The 16462-nt window shown below is 44.8% G+C and overlaps 1 protein-coding gene across 8 annotated transcripts in view; it reads right to left on the bottom strand.

Moving 5' to 3' along the window:
- Nucleotides 1-15748, bottom strand: part of UIMC1 (ubiquitin interaction motif containing 1) — a 98828-nt gene extending 83080 nt beyond the window's left edge. For 2 of the 8 annotated variants that reach the window (XM_008015398.3, XM_073010496.1), the window contains exon 1: nt 15503-15705. The gene's annotated coding sequence lies outside the window, so the exon portion shown is untranslated. Of the gene's footprint in view, nt 1-241; nt 372-1765; nt 1887-15396; nt 15415-15502 lie in introns of those variants that run through there. The other 6 variants (XM_073010491.1, XM_073010490.1, XM_073010492.1 and 3 more) reach the window with 6 other exon arrangements.
- Between the last annotated feature and the right edge of the window lie 714 nt (nt 15749-16462).

The raw sequence follows: 16462 nt of genomic DNA, 5'->3' as shown, positions 1-16462 counted from the left end.
AGAAAAAGACATCAAATGCAAAAGTAACCCAGCACAGTGGGCTGTAATCCCAACACTCTAAGAGGCCGAGACTGGTGGATCACTTGAGTCACAGTGGGCTATAATCCCAGTCTGTAATCCCAACACTCTGAGAGGCCGAGACTGGTGGATCACTTGAGCCCGGGAGTCTGAGACGAGCCCAGAAAACATGGCAAAACCCTATACAAAAAAATACAAAATTTAGCCAGATGTGGTAGCGTACCTGTAGTCCCAGCTAGTTGGGAGGCTTAGGTGGGAGGATGGAGGATCAATTGAGCCCAGGGTGTCAAGGCTGCAGTGAACCAAGATCCATGCCACAGCACTCCAGCCTGGGTGACAGATTAAGCCCCTGTCTAAAAAAATATTTAAAAATACTCAAATCATTAGTCATGAGGGAAACACAAATCAAAACCGCAATGAAATACCACTTTATACCCACTCTGATGGCTGGCTATTTTAAAAATAATGGAAAATAGTGTTGGTGAGGATGCTGGAGAAACTGGAACTCTAGTACATCGTATTATTGATACGAATGTAAAATGGTGTAGCCACTATGGGGAAACAAAAGGAATGAAGTATTAATATATGCTACAACATGGATGAACCTTGAAAACATGCCAAGCGAAAGAAGCCAGATATAAAAGGCACATACTGTGTGATTCTATTTATATGAAACATCTAGAATAAGCAAATCCATAGGCAGAAAGTAGATTAGTGATTACCAGAAGATGGAGTAGGGGAAAATGTACAATGACTGCTTAACGGATATAAGGTTTATTTTGGGGGTGATAGAAATGTTTTGGAATTAGAAAGTGGTGATAATTGCACAACACTGTGAATTTACTAAAAACCACTAAATTATGCACTTAAAATGATTGAAATGGTAGATTTTTTTAGGTGATTTTTTTTTTTTTTTTTGAGACAGAGTCTCACTCTGTTGCCAGGCTGGAGTGCAGTGGCACCATCTCAGTTCACCAAAGCCTCCACCTCCCAGGTTCAAGCAATTCTCCTGCCTCAGCCTCCCAAGTAGCTGGGGCTACAGGCATGCGCCACCACGCCCCACTAATTTTTGTATTTTTAGTAGACATAGGGTTTCACCATGTTGGCCAAGATGGTACGGATCTCTTGATCTCGTGATCCACCTGCCTTGGCCTCCCAAAGTGCTGAGATTACAGGCTAAGCCACCGCGCCTCCAGCCTGTTAGGTGAATTTCACCTCAATTTTCTAAAAAGGGGAGCCCCAGATGATTTTATTTTACAGCCAGAGCAGAGAATCACTGACTCAATCACAGATTTAAATAAAACCACCTTAACTTTGTTACAAACTTCTCAGACCATTCAATTACTCCTAAGGGAGTTGTTTTATCTTATTATCAGTAGTCTGCATAATACGAGCATTAAGGTTTTTCTAAAAAAACACTTAAGGGATAAAAAATTCTAAATTAAGGGATAGTAACAACGTACATACCCAGATGCTTACGATTTACAAAATCATTCCCCTTCATACAACTAGACACACAAACGTCTTTTTCTGTGCTTAATGCATATTTTTAATGACTAAAGAACAAGAAATTACAAAAATCAAAAAATTAGCCAGGGGCAGTGGCTCAAGTATATAATCTCAGTACTTTGGGAGGCCAAGTTGAGCGGATCATCTGAAGACAAGAGTTTGAGACCAGCCTGGACAACATGGTGAAACCCCATCTGTATTAAAAATACAAAAATTAGCTGGGTATGGAGGTGCATACCTGCAGTCCCAGCTACTGGAGAGGCTGAGGTAGGAGGATTGCTTGAACCCAGGGGATGGAGGTTGCAGTGAACCGAGATCACACCACTGCACTCTAGCCAGTCAACAGACCAAAACCCTGTCTCAAAAAAAAAAAAAGAAATATACATTTTTAACTTTTGTATTTAAATATAGTTAACAGAATATTTACTGCATGTGCAATGCAGCTAGCTAGTTATTATTTAAGTACATATAAATTCATACTAAAGCAGTAACATCTCACTAGATAACTGGATATGAGCTATCCACTATGGTCTAAATGTTTGTGTCCCTCCAAAATTCATATGCTGACATCTAATCCCCAATGTGTCGGTAAGAAATGGGGCCTGGGGCCGGGCGCGGTGGCTCACGCCTGTAATCCCAGCACTTCGGGAGGCCGAGGCAGGCAGATCATAAGGTCAGGAGATCGAGACCATCCTGGCTAACACGGTGAAACCCCGTCTCTACTAAAAATACAAAAATATTAGCCGGGCATGGTGGCAGGCGCCTATAGTCCCAGCTAGTTGGGCAGAAAAATGGCGTGAACCCGGGAGGTGGACCTTGCAGTGAGTGGAGATCGTGCCACTGCATTCCAGCCTGGGCAACAGAGCGAGATTCCGTTTCAAAAAAAAACAAACAAACAAATGGGGCCCTAGGGAAGTGACTAGGTCATGAAGACACAGCACTCACGAAAGGGACTAGTGCCCTTATAAGAGAGGCCTAAGAGAGCTTGTTTGCCCCTTTTACCCTTCTGCCATGTGAAGATGCAGCAAGAAGGTCCCATCTTTTAGGCAGAGAGCAAGCCCTCATCAGGCACCTTGATCTTAGATTTACCAGACTTCAGAACTGTGAGCAAAAAAATCACATTGTTTATAAATTACCCAGTCTAAGATACTCTGTTACAGCAGCAGGAAAAGACTAAAAACCTATCAAGTTACCATTACACAAATTAAAACACAAATAAAATGACATATATGTACTTCCTAAAAGAAATTAATTTTTATATTAATTTGCAAGAAGTGAATTTTCTAAACTCCAAACTAGAAGAGAAATGGAAAAAACACAAAAACAACTTTGTACAAACGTTGCCATATTTCTAATAAAAATAGATTTTATATTTATGTTTTTGTTTTTTGAGATAGGGTCTTGCTCTGTTGCCTTGGCTTGAGTGCAGTGTGTATGATCACAGCTTGCTGCAACCTCTAACTCTTAGGTTCAAGCAATCCTTCTGCCCCAGCTTCCCAGGTAGGTAGGACTACAAGAGTACACCACCACACTCAGCTAATCTTTTTTTAAAGAGATGGGGGTCTTGCTATGTTGCCCAGGCTGGTCTTGAACTCCTGACCTCAAACGATCCTCCTGCCTTGGCCTCCCAAAATGCTAGGATTACAAGCATGAGCCATCATGACTGATCAAGTCCTCAGTTTTAACAATTCACCTTACTCTACCTTTTTAGATTCAGGTCTGTTACTATCATAATGAACACTACCCAAAGAACAAATCTCTTTGGGGAGAAACAGCAAAGACAACTGAGGGGAAAGAATATGAAACCTGGCAAATTGACAAGACAGATCTGACCAGCCTGGGCAACACAGAAAGACCGCCTTTCAATCACCTGAGGTCGGCAGTTCAAGACCAGCCTGACCAACACGGAGAAATCTCACCTCTACGAAAAATACAAAATTAGCCAGGCATGGTGGTACCACTGCATTCCAGCCTGGGCAACAAGAGTGAAACTCTGTCTCAAAAAAAAAAAAAAGAACGACCCCATCTCTCCAAAAACTTTTAAAAATTAGCCGGGTGTGGTGATGCATGCCTATAGTCCCAGCTACTCTTAAGAGGCTGAGGTGCAATGATCACCTGAGCCTAGGGAGGTGGAGGCTGCACTGAGCCATGATGGTGCCACTGCACTCTAGCCTGGGCAACAGAGTGAGATCTCGTCTCAAAAGAAAAGATAGATCTTAGATTAATACTTAGAGAACTGCCAGCCGAGAGTTCTTAACCTGTCAAACCCAAAGCCCTTAAAGAATCTATAGATTGGCTTCAGGGGATTAACTAAAATTGTGTGTAAAATTGGTTTTTTCTGTATCTTCCTTGGAAAAATTTTTATAATTTTTACTGAATTCTCAAAGGAGCTAAAGACCCAAAAGAGTGTAGAACTACCAAGATTTGGCCAGGAATAGTGGCGCATACCTGTAATCCCAGCACTTTGAGGGGCCGAGGCAGAAGGATCACTTGAACTCAAGCGTTCAAGATGAGCCTCAACAACACAGTGAGACCCTGTCTCAATTTAAAAAAAAAAAAAAAAGGTGACTTTGAGTAAATAAAGCTCTCTCTTTTTTTTTTTTTTTTTTGAGATGGAGTCTCACTCTGTTGCCCAGGCTGAAGTGCAGTGGCAGAATCTCAGCTCACTACAAGCTCCGCCTCCCAGGTTCATGCCATTCTCCTGCCTCAGCCTACCGATTAGCTGGGACTACAGGCGCACACCACCACGCCCAGCTAATTTTTGTTGTATTTTTTTTAGCAGAGACAGGGTTTCACCATGTTAGCCAGGACTGTCTCGATCTCCTGACCTCGTGATCCACCCACCTCGGCCTCCCAAAGTGCTGGGATTGCAGGCATGAGTCACCATGCCCAGCCTGAATAAAGCTTTCTTAGGACATAAAGAAAATTTTTAAATTGATAAATTTGACATCACTGAAACTTAAAACTTCTGCTCTTTAAAAAAAAAAAAAAAGACCATTAAGAAGCCACAGAATGACAGTCTGGGCAAAATAGCAATGCCTTGTCTCTATTAAAAAAAAAAAAATTTTTTTTTAATTAGCTGGGTATGGTGGTACACACCTGTAGTTTCAACTACTCAGAAGGCTGAAGTAGAAGGATCACCTGAGCCAGGGAGGTCAAAGCTGCAATGAGATGTGGTCATGCTACTGCACTCCAGCCTAGGCAACAGAGTAAGACCCCGTATCAAAAAAGAAAACAAAAAGCTGCCATAGAATGGAAAAAATATGTGCAATACATTTATCTTGCAAAAGATTCATATCCAGAATATATAAAGAATTCTTGGGCCAGACATGGTGGCCCACGCCTGTAATCCCAGCACTTTGGGAGGCTGAGACAGGTGGATTACATGAGGTCAGGAGTTCAAGACCAGCCTGGCCAACATGGCAAAACCCCATCTCTACTAAAATACAAAAGTCAGCTGGGCGTGGTGGTGTGTACCTATAATCCCAGCTACTGGGGAGGCTGAGATATGAGAATCACTTGAACCCAGGAGACAGAGGTTGAGCCAAGATCGTGCCACTGCACTCCCGCCTGGGCAACAGAGCAAGATTCCATCTCAAAAAAAAAAATTATTGGCCAGGTGCAGTAGCTCATGCCTGTAATCCCAGCACTTCATGAGGCCAACACGACTCACCACAATCTCACCCTCCTGGACTTAAGCAATTCTTCCATCTCAACCTCCCAAGTAGCTAGGACCACAGGCATGTGCCGCCACACCCAGCTAATTTACTTTTTATTTTTGTAGAGACAAGGTCTCACTATATTGCCCAGACTGGTCTCGAACTCCTGGGCTCAAGTGATCCTCCCACTTTGGTCTCCCAAAGTGCTGGGATTACAGGTGTGAGCCACCACGCCCAGGCACAAAAATGTTCTTACCTTTTAAAAACATATCTAGGCCGGGTGTGGTGGCTCACACCTGTAATGCCAGCACTTTGGGAGGCCGAGGCGGGTGGATCACAAGGTCAGGAGATCGAGACCATCCTGGCTAACACACTGAAACCCCGCCTCTACTAAAAAATACAAAAAATTAGCCGGGCGTGGTGGTGCACGCCTGTAGTACCAGCTACTCAGAGGCTGAGGCAGGAGAACGGCGTGAACCCAGGAGGCAGAGCTTGCAGTGAGCCGAGATCCCGCCATTGCACTCTAGCCTGGGCCACAAAGCGAGACTCCGTCTCAAAAACAAAAAAAAAAAAAACAAACTCTACTGATAATTTTTAAAGCACAACCACAATACATGTATATTTATTTTTTAACTATATGAATACTAATGTATGTATTTTGTATACTGGAAAACATACAAAAATCTGCCAGGCATGGTGGCTCATGCCTGTAATCCCAGCACATTGGGAGGCTGAGGCAGGGGGACAGGAGTTTGACACCAGCCTGGTCAACATGGTGAAACCCCGTCTCTACTAAAAATACAAAAATTAGCCGAGCATGGTGGCAGGCACTTGTAGTCCCAGCTACTTGGGAGGCTGAGGCAGGAGAAACTGCTTGCACCCAGGAAGTGGAAGTTGCAGTGAGCCGAGATCACACCACTGTAGTCCAGCCTGGGTGACAAGAGTGAAACTCAATCTCAAAAAAAAGAAAGCATACAAAAATCAAAGTGTAAAAGGGATGAAATAGTAAAAAACACCTGGGTAAGGCAGCATAAACATGATAAACACTGGGAGGCTGGCTATGGCACTTTACATCTCTAGGTGGATTCCAAAAATTACACTCCAGCCCGAACAACACACGGAGACCCTATCTCAAAAGAAAAAATAAAAAAAGACAAACTAATTTTTAAAAGAAACGAGATATTAACAAACTTCACAAAAGCAGATATACTAAAGGTCAATAAGGAAAAACAAACAGATGTTCAATATCATTAGTCATCAAGAAATTACAAATTAAATTCACAATGATTTAACACTGCATATCCATTAGAATGGCTAAAATTGAAAATAGTGACAATACAAAAGTGGGCAGGAATGCAGAGTATAATGAACCTCTCATATACTGCTAATGGGAATGTAAAATGGCATAACCACTTTGGAAAACTGGCAGTTTCTTTAAAAAAAAAAAAGTATAACTATCATGTAAGCCAGTCATTCTGTTGCGGGAATCAGGAGACTGGAGAGACCAATGGGTGGAACAGGAGGATTTTATTTAGGTAGCCACCAGCCCAGCAGATTAACATCTAAAGGCTGAGCCCGGAACAAAGACAGGGCTTGACTTTTTACACACACTTCTCTGAAAGGGAGTTGGCTAGTTTGAATGGTGTGGTGGGAAAATGACAGCGCAAAACTCATGGGGCAGGCAAGCAGGCTTACAGAAGCAGAACAAAGGCAGTTAATTAAATTGTGATAGGTCTCACAACCCAGGCATAGCTTGTGATCTTGCAGCTGCACTGTAGGGAAAACAGGAACTTACAAAACTTGTGAAACACAGGTGTTTGTAGAAATAGTTATGAGAAAGGAATTTGTTTTTTTCTTTTCTTTTTTTTTTTTTTTTTTTTTTTTGAGATGGAGTCTCACTCTGTCGCCCAGGCTGGAGTGCAGTGGCTGGATCTCAGCTCACTGCAAGCTCCGCCTCCCGGGTTTACGCCATTCTCCTGCCTCAGCCTCCGGAGTAGCTGGGACTACAGGCGCCCGCCACCGCGCCCAGCTAGTTTTTTGTATTTTTTTAGTAGAGACGGGGTTTCACCGGGTTAGCCAGGATGGTCTCGATCTCCTGACCTTGTGATCCGCCTGTCTCGGCCTCCTAAAGTGCTGGGATTACAGGCTTCAGCCACCGCGCCCGGCCTGTTTTTTTCTTTTCTTATCCTTGCTCCAGGGTGGCGGGGGGCAGCAGAGTGTGTTGGGAGAGTCTCTGAAGCTCATTCCTTTGGGCTCTGGCTTTTCAGATAGTGTTATCAAGGCTCTGTCAGGGCCCAGACTATTGCTGGCCTTGGAGTGAGTCAGCCAAGTACAGGAAAACTTGTTTTTCTCTTTTCAACTTCTGCTTCAATTCCACTACACTTGATTACCCAGTAGAAATGAAAACATCACCACCCAAGAACTTGTATATGTTCACAACAGCTCTTTCCATAATGTCAAACACCAAAGACAACCCAAATATCATCAACAGATGAAATGACAACTTGTAGGCTGGGCACGGTGGCTCACACTTGTAATCCCAGCACTTTGGGAGGCCGAAGTGGGCAGAATGCTTGAGGACAAGGATTTGAGACCAGTCTGACCAACACAGTGAAACCCCATCTTTACCAAAAATACAAAAATTAGCTGGGTGTGGTGACACGCACCTGTAATCCCAGTTACTCAGGAGGCTGAGGTAGGAGAATTGCTTAAACTCAGAAGCCGAGATCACACCACTGCACTCCAGCCTGGGCAACAGAAAAAGACTCTGTCTCAAAAAAAAAAAAAAAAAAAAAAAGGTCAGGCACGGTGGCTCATGCCTGTAATCCTAGCACTCTGGGAGGCCGAGGCAGGCAGATCATCTAAGGTCGAGAGTTCAAGACCAGCCTGACCAACATGGAGAAACCCCATCTCTACTAAAAATACAAAATTAGCCAGGCATGGTGGTACATGTCTGTAATCCCAGCTACTCAGGAGGCTGAGGCAGGAGAATCACTTGAACCCAGGAGGCAGAGGTTGTGGTGAGCCGAGAGCATGCCATTGCACTCTGGCCTGGGCAACAAGAGCGAAACTCCATCTCAAAAAAAACGAAAACAACCCAAAAAAAAACTTAATTATATAAACCTTAGAATAATTTAGTGTGGTGAATTTATATATTTTTTTCTCCTTTATTTAAAATTCCTACAAGTCTGTACTCATTTTATAAATTAAAAATAATGCTCAGGCTGGGTGCAATGTCTCACGTCTGTAATTCCAGCGCTTCAGGTGGCCAAGGCAGGAGGACTATTTGAGCTGGGGGTTTGAGACTCGCCTGAGCAACCCGGCCAGACCCCATCTCTACAAAAAATAATTAAAAATCAGTCAGGCATGGGGTTGCATACCTTGTCTCAGCTACTCAGGAGGCTGAAGTGGGAGGATAACTTGTGCGTGGGAGATCAAGGCTGCAGCGAGTGTGATTGTGCTACTGCACTCTAGACTGGGTAACAGAGCGAGATTCTGTCTCAGAAAAAATAATAATAATAATCCTCAAAAAAACTTGCAGCATTTTTAGGTTTTCTAGGATGTATTTTAGTTTTTAGCATATATGTCTTATACATTTTATTAAATTTAATGTTTGTGGGTACATAGGTGTATATATTTATGGGATACATGAGATGTTTTGATACAGGTATGCAATATGTAATAATCAGATCATAAAAAATAGGGTATCCATTCCCTCAAGCATTTACCCTTTGTGTTACAAACAATCCAATTATACTCTTTTATTTTAAAATGTACAATTACAGGTCGGGTGCAGTGGCTCACACCTGTAATCCCAACACTTTGGAAGGTCGAGGTGCGCAGATCATGAGGTTAGGAGATTCAGACCATCCTGGCTAACATGGTGAAACCTCGTCTCTACTAAAATTACAAAAAAAATTAACCGGGCGCGGTGGCGGGTGCCTGTAGTCTCAGCTACGTGGAAGGCTGAGGCAGAATGGCGTGAACCTGGGAAGCGGAGCTTGCAGCACCACTGCACTCCAGCTTGGGCAAAAGCGTGAGACTCTGTCTCATAAAAAAAAAAAAAAAAAAGTACAGTTACATTATTATTGACTATAGTCATCCTACTGTGCTATCAAACACTGGGTCTTATTGATTCTATTTTTTTTTTCTGGTACCCACTAACCATCCCCACCTCTCCATCATCCACCACTACCCTTCCCAGTCTCTAGTAACCATCCTTCTACCCTTTATCTCCATTAGCTCAACTGTTTTGATTTTTAGATCCCACAAATAAGTGAGAACATGCAATGTTTGTCTTTCTGTGCCTGGCTTATTTCACTTAACATCATGACCTCTAGTTTCATCCATGTTGTTACAAATGACAGGATCTCATTCATTTTTATGGCTGAATAGTACTCCATTATGTATAAGTACCATATTTTCTTTATCTACTCATCTGTTGATGGACACTTAGTTGATTCCATATCTTGGCTATTGTAAATAGTGCTACAACAAACCTGGGAGTGCAGATATCTCTTCAATATACTGATTTCCTTTCTTTTGGATACATACCCAGCAGTGGGACTGCTGGATCATACGGTAACTCTACTTTTACTTTTTTGTTTTGTTTTGTTTTTTGAGATGGAGTCTCGTTCTATAGCCCAGGCTGGAGTACAGTGGCGCGATCTTGGCTCACTGCAAGCTCCACCTCCCAGGTTCATGCCATTCTCCTGCCTCAGCCTGCCGAGTAGCTGGGATACAGGCGGCCACCACCATGCCTGGCTAATTTTTTACATTTTTAGTAGAGACGGGGTTTCACTGTGTTAGCCAGGATGGTCTTGATCTCCTGACCCCATGATCTGCCCACCTCGGCCTCCCAAAGTGCTGGGATTACAGGCATGAGCCACCGCGCCTGGGCTACTTTTAGTTTTTTGAGGAACCTCCAAACTGTTCTCCATAGTGGTGGTACTAGTTTACATTCTCACCAATAGTGTACAAGGGTTCCCTGTACCCCATGTCCTTGCCAGCATTTCCTACTACGTGTTTTTGGATATAAGCCATTTGAACTGGGGTGAGATATTTCACTGTAGCTGTGACTTCCATTTCTCTGATGACCAATGATGTTGAGCGCCTTTTCATATGCCTGTTTTCCACTTGCATGTTTTTTTTTGTTTTTGAGACAGAGCTTCATTCTTATTGCCCAGGCTGGAGTGCAATGGCACAATTGCGGCTCACTGCAACCTCTGCCTCCCAGGTTCAAGTGATTCTCCTGCCTCAGCCTCCTGAGTAGCTGGGATTATAGGCATGCACCACCACTCCCAGCTAATTTTGTATTTTCAGTAGAGATGGGGTTTCTCCATGTTGGTCAGGCTAGTCTCGAACTCCCAACCTCAGGTGATCCACCTGCCTCAGACTCCCAAAGTGCTGGGATTACAGGCATGAGCTACTGTGCCTGGCCTGCATGTCTTCTTTGAAGTAATGTCTATTCAAATCTTTTGCCCATTTTTAAAATTGGATTATTAGAATTTTTTCCTATAGAGTTCAGTTCCTTATATATTCTGGTTATTAATCCTTTGTCAAATGGGTAGTTTGCAAATATTTTCTCCTATTCTGTGGGTTATCTCTTCACTTTATTGTTTCCTTTGCTGTGCAGAAGCTTTTTAACTTCATGTGATCCCATCTGTCCATTTTTGCTTTGGTTGCCTGTGGTTATGGGATATTACTCAAGAAGTTTTTGCCCAGACCAATGTCCTAGAGTTTCCCCAAAGTTTTCTTGCACTAATTTCATAGTTTGAGGTCTCAGATTTAATACATTTAATACATTTTTATTTGATTTTTGTATATGGCAAGAGATGGAGGCCTAGTTTCATTCTTCTGCATGTAGATATCCAGTTTTCTAAGCACTATCTATTGAAGTGATTGTCTTTTCCCCAGCGTATGTTCTTGGCAACTTTGTGGAAAATGAGTTCACTGCAGGTGTGTGGATAGATTGATACATAAGTAGTTTTATGGGGTTTTGTTTTTTGAATAACTAGTGAAAGAAATCAAAGATCTAAATAAAGACATACCATCCCATGGGTTGGAAGTCTCAACATAATAAACATATCAATTCTCCCCAAACTGATCCTAGGTTTTTTTTTTTTTAATTCAACCTTTGGGAGCACAGAACATTATCTTAGGTTTAATGCAATTCCTATAAAAATTCCACTAAGACTTTTTATAGACACAGACAAGCTTATTCTAAATGTATATGGAAATGCATGGGCCCCAGAACAGCTTAAACAATCTTGACAAAGAATAAAGTGAGGGCAGGGTGCCGTGGCTCATGCCTGTAATCCCAGCACTTTGGGAGGCTGAGGCAGGCGGATCATATGGTCAGGAGATTTAGACCATCCTGGCTAACATGGTGAAAACCATCTCTACTAAAAAAAAAAAAAAAATTAGCTAGGCAAGGTAGTCCCAGCTACTTGGGAGGCTAAGGCAGGAGAATGGTATCAACCCAGGAGGTGGAGCTTGCAGTGAGCTGAGATTACGCCACTGCACTCCAGCCTGGGCGAGACTCCACCCAAAAAAACAAAATCAGCCAGACATGGTGGCACATACCTGTAATCCCAGCTACTTGGGAGGCTGAGACACGAGAATCGCTTGAACCCAGAAAGGAGAGGCTGCAGTGAGCCGAGATCACACCACTGCATTCCAGCCTGGGCAACAGTGAGACTGTCTCAAAAAAAAAACAAAAAAACAAAAAAACTCCACAAAAAAATTTTTAAATTAGCTAGGCATAGTGGCGTGCACCTGTAGTCCTAGCTACTCAGGAGGCTGAGGAGAAGGGATCTTGAGCCTAGGAGTTTGAGGTTGTGGTGAGCTACGATTGCACCACTGGACTCCAGCCTGGTGACAGTGAGACTTTTTCCCAAAAAAATAAAAATAAAAAATAAAACAATTAACCTCTGGTGATCCAAGTCAGAACATCGGTTACCTCTGGAGGGTAGTGACTGGGAAAGACACAAGAGAGCCTTCTGAAAATGTTCCATACCTTGGTGGTACTTACATGGGTGTACACACTGAACTGTACGATTAAGATTGGTTCACTCTACTGTATATAAATGATACCTTAATACAAAGTTTTTAAAAATAATAAACATGGCTGGATGCGGTGGCTCACACCTGTAATCCCAGCACTTTGGGAGGCCGAGGTGGGTGGATCGCGAGGTCAGGAGATCGAAACCATCCTGGCTAACACGGTGAAACCCTGTCTCTACTAAAAACACAAAGAATCAGCCTGGCTTGGTGGCACGCACCTGTAGTCCCAGCTACTTGGGAGGCTGAGGCAGGAGAATGGCGTGAACCCAGGAGGCAGAGCTTGCAGTGAGCCGAGATCGCGCCACTGCACTCCAGCTCAGGACAGTGAGACTCCGTCTCAAAAAAAAATAATAGTACTAATAAATATTTGATGAGTGAATATTTCAATCAATCCTAAGAAACCCAAATATATCATTATGAGGAAACATAGGTTCAGAAAAGTAACTTGCCCAAACATAGCAGGTACTTGCACTTTTGTCTCCTGACATGAAAACTGGACTCCAATTTCCATGACTTGTATCTCCTCTAACTAAAACTGCTGCTTGATACAGGATATGCACCTATAAATATTTGCTGAGTGAATAAGGAGCACAAAGTTAATTGTTTCCTGTACCATGTGTGTGCATGTGTATTGTTTTTGAGACAAGGCCTCACTCTGTCATGAAGTGCAGTGGCATGATCATAGCTCACCGCAGCCTCAACTTCCCAGGATCAGGCAATTCTCCCACCAGAGCCATGTGCCAACAAGCCCAGCTAATTTTTTGTATTTTCTGTAGAGGCTGGGTTTCACCATGTTACCCAAGCTGGTCTTGACCTCCTGGGTGCAAGTAATTGCCCATCTCAGCCTCCCAAAGTGCTGGGATTACATGTACCATATATTTAAATCAATATGCTCAAATTTGAAAGCAAGGGAAGCTACACCGCAAAATATATGTAATTTCTAAAAGGCGTGTAAATAATAAAAACCCAGCATAGAACCACTGCAGGCTCAAGGTGGGCATTCAAAGAATCACAGCAGATGAAGGATCAATAAGAAGCATTAAGTAGAGGCTCCCCACAGACACAAATTCCAAAATTTCCAGTGCTTCATGAGATTTAGCCACAGTAAATTACTGTTTTCCACAGTAATTCTAAAAACGTAAATAAGAGAGGTCCCTGATGAGTTCATTTAAACAAGCAAGCCAGCATACAGTTCAACTACTATATTTTAAGTTACTACCCTTCAAGATGAAGAACTCACTAAAATAATGGTCTATCTTCACTTATTGAACTGAAGCTAAAATGAATTACCACTGACTGCCTATGAAGGAGGAATCAAGTCTGGATGCAGCTTCTTAATCATGACATTAAGGAACAAAATGTCTCCAGAAAGATGTAGAAGCAGGACAGGTGCCCTAGTAATGAGGCTTATTTCACAGGTAACATTTTGGGAAGTGTCCTTGAAAATTCTCAATTTCAGATATTATTTGTCATTTTCTTTCAGCACATCCATCGTCTTGATCTATCTGAAAAAAATTACTGACAAGGTAATTTAAAATCTTGACAGTCCAGGTACCAAACTTGTCAAAATCGCTTTGAAAGCTTGGGGGCATACGGACCTTAAGAACAATCCTTTATAAATGATTGACTCTTAGCCCTAAATAGGTACCTAGCACTTTCTTTATTTGGAGACAAGGTCCTGCTCTGTCACCCAGGCTGGAGTGCAGTAGGGCAATCAGCCTTGACCTGCCACCGCACCCAGCTAATTTTTTTTATTTTGAGGGTTTTAAGAGACAGGGTCTCACTCTTGCCCATGCTGAAGGGCAATGTCACGATCATAGCTCACTGCAGCCTCCACCTCCTGGGCTCACGGGAGCCTCCTGCCTCAGCCACCTGAGTAGCTGGGACTACAGGCAGGCGCCACCATACTCTGATAATTTTTTTTACTTTTTGTAGAGACAGAGTCTCCTATGTTACCCAGGCCGGTCTTGATGCTCCTGGACTCAAGTGATTTTTCTGCCTCGGCCTCTCAAAGTGCGGGGATTATAGGAGTGAGCCACCACGCCCGGCAGCCAAGCGCTTTAATAACTAAATACAATGAACTTATTTCTGTAATTTTTGTAAAAAGGTAAATGCATACATACACACGCATACATCCCTGATACTTTATTTTCCACTTTTCAGTTTATATTCAGCCTCAGTTTAGGACAAGTGTATAACAATACAATCCGAACACGACTTTAGTATCTAGTTTCACAACAACTCTACGTAGTAGATATTCACATCACGATTTTCCACGTGAGGAAACTTACGCAAACAGCTGATAAATTGGTAAAGGGCTAAGAATTGAAGCTCAATCTATCTGATTCCAAAAACACACTTTCATTTGACTACAAGGCACTTCCTCCCTTGACAGGAAAACAATAAAGACAGAAGCATAAACTTTTCACTTTTTCCGGGTGTCTTTTCTATATGTCAGTGCGATGTAGTGATCAAATGAAAGAACACTGGAGTCCGGCTCCCGGGATTCAAATCCAGCTCCACTACTGCCGGGACGCGCGCCCGGTTAACGGAGCGGCAGGGCACCAGCCCGCCTGCTGCGGCGCTGAGAAGTCTGCGGAGCCGCCTGAGAGCACCTGGAAACGCGCCGGCCCTGCGGGGGCGAAGGCGTCTAGGACGATAAGGATCTCCAAAGAGAGGGTTTGGGGTTTTTTCGGGGCAAATAATTAGAGAAAACGAGGATCACACAACAAAATAGTAACCCAGCGCGGGAAGGAGCACAGGCCGGGCGCCCCGAGGCGTGAGGCGGCGCGGACCACGGCCAAGGGAGCTCGGCGCTCGCCCGACGCCCCGGAGGATGCAGGCCGCCCCCCAGGTGTGAAAGGGACCCGCCCGGCAACCGAGGGTGCAAAGCCCAACCTGGCGTTCCGAGGGGCCCTGCGTGGCGTCAGGAGAAACCCAACCCGCGTCTCGAGCCCACCTCAACGTCCGGAGGGACTCACTGTGTCCCGAGCCCACCCGAGCGTCGGGAGGGACCCAGCCCGAGCATCTGGAGAAGCCCAACCCAGCCCAGGAATGGCCCGTCCCGGCGTCCGGAATCTGCCCTGGAATCGGGAGGGTCCCAACCCCGCATCCCGAGCCCACTTCGGCGTCCGGAGGGACCCACCTCCGACTTCGGCAAGGCCCGCCCCGGCGTCCGGAGCCCACCCCCGCGTCGCGAAGGACCCACCCAGGCATCAGGAAGGGCCGCCCCGCCGTCGGGAGAGGCCTACCTCGGCGTCGGGAGGCGCCCCTCCCGGAGAGGAGTGGGCCACGGACCCGCTGAGGAAGAGAAGGAGGCAGGGAGGGGCGGGCGGAGCTGTGCACAGTCGGCAGGTACTCACTCGCTGGCGCGGGCCGCTCCGCCGACCTTCCCCGGGTTGCCGGGGGTCGCGAGCCGCCACACGTTGGGAGCGCGGGGGGGGGGGGGGGGAGGGGCGCGCGCGTCCGATGCCAGAGACGTGCTCTCGGGGCTGGCGCAGGCGCGGCGCGCGGAGACTGAACCAACCCCCGCCGCGGGGGAGCCACCCGGGACGTACCAACTGCGCGGGAGGCGCTGGCCGCCCGGGACCCAGCTCACGCCTGGCGCGATCTCAGTTGCTTGCGGTTTGAGGGAAAGCCAGGAGTAACAACAAACTCAGAGATAGCTGTGGCGTAAAATGTATAGAACGGCCACTTTTGAGGACAATTCCGTGTGGTGAAATTTAAAATGTCCATTTTATGACCCAGCTATTTCACATCTAGAAAAGTGCGGAAACGCCGAGTGCGATGGTTCACGCCTGTAATCCCAGCGTTTTGGGAGACCGAGGCGGGCGGATCACCTGAGGTCGGGAGTTCGAGACCATCCTGGTCAACATAGGGAAACCCCTTCTGTACTAATATACAAAAATTAGCCAGGCGTGGTGGTGCACGCCTATAATAACAGCTACTTGGGATGCTGAGGCAAGAGAATCGCTTGAATCCGGGAGGCGGAAGATGCAGTGAGCGCAGATCAAGCCACTGCAACCCAGCCTGGGTGACAGAGTGAGACTCTGTCTCAAAAAGAAAAAAAAAAGACCTAAAAGTAAACATAAGAAAATGTTAACGGTGGGGTAATCGAACGTGGAACTACAGGTGCATTATTCTTAGTACTTTTCTATAACATTTACATTCTGGAATGCCTTTGCCCTATCTCCCCCATGCCACCTACCTCC

Source organism: Chlorocebus sabaeus, chromosome 23 (assembly GCF_047675955.1).
Source record: "Chlorocebus sabaeus isolate Y175 chromosome 23, mChlSab1.0.hap1, whole genome shotgun sequence".
Classification (NCBI taxonomy): domain Eukaryota; kingdom Metazoa; phylum Chordata; class Mammalia; order Primates; family Cercopithecidae; genus Chlorocebus; species Chlorocebus sabaeus.
This window is presented reverse-complemented; position numbering and strand designations above follow the sequence as displayed.